The following is a 3,751-nucleotide window of genomic DNA, read 5'->3' as shown; positions in this document are numbered from 1 at the left end:
TTTGCTCCCTCTGCTCTGATAGTTCACAACATGAGAACTAGAGTGGGTTTGACTTCCTTTTCAATTTTTGTTTAGATATAGGATATAAAAGTGGCATCTTGATGTTAATATGAGAAAGGTATTTTGAAAAGGATTTATAACAACATTTTTGACCCTACAAACATGTATACGTACAACTTTATAACTGTCTTCATTGAAACAATGGCCACAAATATTTGATTAATTAATTCTTCAATATTAGGCTTACAATTTTTTGAAATGTAAGGATAAATACAGCATATAACACATAATAATACCTAAAACTTACAATATCCTTTACTGAACATAAATATTACTGCAAGTGTTCTTTCTCCTACTTTGAGATAAAAAGCATATATTCTGAAATATCAGTGTTGATCTGGAAGTGTCTCTTTCCAGCCCCCCCCCCCCCCCCCCCCCTTTCGTGCCCTCTCTCCCCCTCTCTCTTTTTCTTTTGGCTAAAGAAACACAATGAAACAGAGAATAAAGTATTGGAATGTGTCTCCATGGAATCTATCTAACACAGATTAGACACTCCAGAAAACAGTGTAGCTGCTTCTTTTAAGGCCAAAAGAGGGTTGGCAGCTGTGTCAGAAAGGTGATTCTTTAAGTGATCTTGGAGCCCTTGGAAACTTCCTGCATATTGTATTTAGGGGAAAGAATTTACTCCCTTCACAGGAAAGAGAACATTGATGCTTTTCCATTTGACTGAAAACACATTTCCTCTTATCCACCATAAACATGCGCGATAAAAGTGCAGATGATATTTTAAAAGTGAAACTTTTTTCATAAATATTTAACTTTGCATAGATTATTGCTAATCCTAAGACCACATGCATTTACTAAGAGGTAGGGAAAAAATGCACTCTAGGAAGTTCAACATGTGCTGGTTTTATGGCATCAACTCTTCTAGATTTTATCTTTGCATGTTAAAAACAATAATGGAAACATCCCCTCTGTGACCCCTAAGATTACAGGGATAAAGCTCCCTTAGTGCAGTGATTGACATGTTCACCTAAACTCTTTTTCTTGAAATATATGAAAAAACTACTATCGTCTATACAAACAAGTGAGAGAAGCCTTTGCTGATATCAAGCCCACAGAGTATTCATGCAACTACCTTTCTGCTCTTTGCAAAGATATCACATTATGGATGGTCTTCATCATTCCTCTAGAGAAACATAGATTCCTGTTCTACTGGTGACAGTGTGTTAGAGCTGTGGAAAATAATCATGTCATCCTGATCGCTGGCTCTCTTCCCAACCAACACAAATTTTCCAAACAAGGACATCCAGATTTAGCATGCTAGTGAGTTCCTCTATTCCAAATGAGAAGCCATTAAAAAAGCTATACACCTGGAGAATTAGGGGTAAGAATATCCAGGTTCATGGATATCTTAGCCAAATTAGATAGTGGTGGAAGTAATCCGATACCAAGCTGGTATATTTAGAAGTACATTTACATTTTACTACTTACCTACCTCTGTCTCTGCAAAAACTGTGGTTCTCCATCTTTGACAACCTCAAATTGTGTCTAGCTGTACAGGCAGAACTTAATTTCCCTATCAAGATGGTCTAGAAGTTGTATGTATTATATTCAAATATGATCAAAATGGATGAGTAAGGACATATTTGTTCTATTTTGTATTTCATAATCCCCAGTGTTGTATGCAAAATTAGATATAGTAATTGCTCCATTCATAAATTTAGCTTCCATTCTTTTGTCTATGTAAGTAAACACTGCTAATCTTGCATAGAGTTTGAAGACTCGGGATCTACCTAAATCTGAAAAAACTTTAAGTGGTTTAGACAATAAATAAATAAAATAAAGAGACACATTAGCGTGATATTTTTACGAACAAACAAAAAAAAATTAAAAAACCGCTGTGTAGTAGGATAATAGGATTTCAAGACACTAGGTAGACATCAAGAAGATCTTAGTAGACTTCACAACTTTCATATAGACTTTCTTGGGCATGGTCAATAATCCCCCTAATCAATCCACAATGTACAAAATAGCACTTGCATTTACTCTGTTACTTAGTCCGTAATCTTCATGGTGTGGGGACTATTTGTATTATGTGGTTGTACAATGCGTGTTGATCTCAGTGTGACATAGTAAACACAGTTGTATCATTGTATGTAGTACTATATTTGGCTACACTTGTGTACTTCAAAGCAAATACTGCACATGCAGATGAGCAAAGTTTCATAAGAAGCCTAAGTTATCCAACTTAGGCATTTTAGTGTACGGCACTCTTGTTTAAGATTATGTCAGCAATTCTGTTATCTTATTCTTCACCAATATATAATTAGCTTGTAAAAAGGTCACTAGGGACTACATATTAAAACAGAAGATCTTTTCCTTATGTAGGATTGTTTGTCAGTATTTTTAGCAGCAGGCATGGAAAGAAATAGCTTAGTTGAGGGTTTATTATCATGAAACAGGAAGTTTATTCATGTTCTTACTTGTCCTTGAACAGTAGAAGTCTTTTATTTGGCCTAGCCCAGTGGAAGGATGAACAGGTGATACAGAATACTAGCAGTATTCACATTTAATTTCAGAAATGATCAGTCTCAGCTGAGATGACAATATGGTTCAGTTAGTTTAGAGTCTAATCTGTAAGACAATAAATAAATAAATTGTGAAATACATGGTTGTGCAATTAACAACCATTAACTTCTGTTATTGGTCTGATCAGAAGCATGCAACCAAGGTGCAGAAATAGAATGACTTATCAGTATGTGTCACATTTATCTAACATTCAAGGAAAGACAACAGTAGATTGCAGAAAAAAAGCTTATTTTTTGAAAGCTCTATAAAAATGTGAAATGGTTTATGTAGCACAGTTCATTGACAAATTTGTTTTGTTTTTCTGTTTCAGAATCACAAATATTAAACTGATAAGAACAGATACTACACTTGATCTTAGCCATAAACGCCTTTTATAATAAAATCTGATGTAGGAATTGTTTTAACGTTTGTACTCTAGGGTCATTTATAAAACACAGGAATGATTCCCACCCCCCCCCCCCCCAAAAAAAAAAAAAAAGTGGGTTTTCAAAGGTAAGAGCTCTAACACTTCTAATATTTTGTTCATTCTTACTTTCATACTTGCCCAAGGCCTCTCTAAAGCAGACAGTGTCCAGAGAAGCTGAGTGTATTTTTCTTGCTATTTTCTCCAGCCATATCGATAGAATATTCTCATGAGACAAACACACACACACACAAAATAAATAAAAGAGTTTGAACTAAAAGTTCCCCTCTCTGAATTAGTATTTTAAATGCACAGACAACAGAAAGTAAGAAGAAGCTGCAGTATCCTTATCCCCTCATTCTGAAAGTATATTTGTAGAAATCAGAACTACCTAATGTGTATGTCTTCCTTTAGACTAGACATGAGTAATAAAGTTCTGGAGAAAAAAAGTAATTTCAAATATTTCTCTCACCAGCATCCCACACCAGTTAATCTATGGTGGTTGTTGCTCAGATTGCTTTTCTGAGGTATTTCTTCTCAAGTACAATACAAGTGGTTTTTAACCATTAACACAGTCAAAAGCCTCAATATGTAGCACAGTAAAGAGTGAATCCTTATTCTACTTTTTTTTTTTTTTTCTTAAATAAGGTAGGATGAACCATTCTCTGGAGATCTGAAATCCTTGTGATAGTCATTGCTTATAATGACTTTTAAGGACTTACAAGTGTTTACAATGGTGAGGTGAATTTCAAATTC

At 34.7% G+C, this 3,751-nt stretch overlaps 1 pseudogene; it reads right to left on the bottom strand.

The window, feature by feature from the left end:
* Nucleotides 1-2,848: 2,848 nt before the first annotated feature.
* Nucleotides 2,849-2,967, bottom strand: LOC118254369 (uncharacterized; annotated as a pseudogene).
* Nucleotides 2,968-3,751: the final 784 nt, after the last annotated feature.

The sequence above is a fragment of the Cygnus atratus genome, chromosome 3 (assembly GCF_013377495.2).
Source record: "Cygnus atratus isolate AKBS03 ecotype Queensland, Australia chromosome 3, CAtr_DNAZoo_HiC_assembly, whole genome shotgun sequence".
Lineage (NCBI taxonomy): Eukaryota > Metazoa > Chordata > Aves > Anseriformes > Anatidae > Cygnus > Cygnus atratus.
The sequence above is the reverse complement of the archived record's forward strand: the minus strand, read 5'-3'. Positions and strand labels throughout refer to the sequence as shown.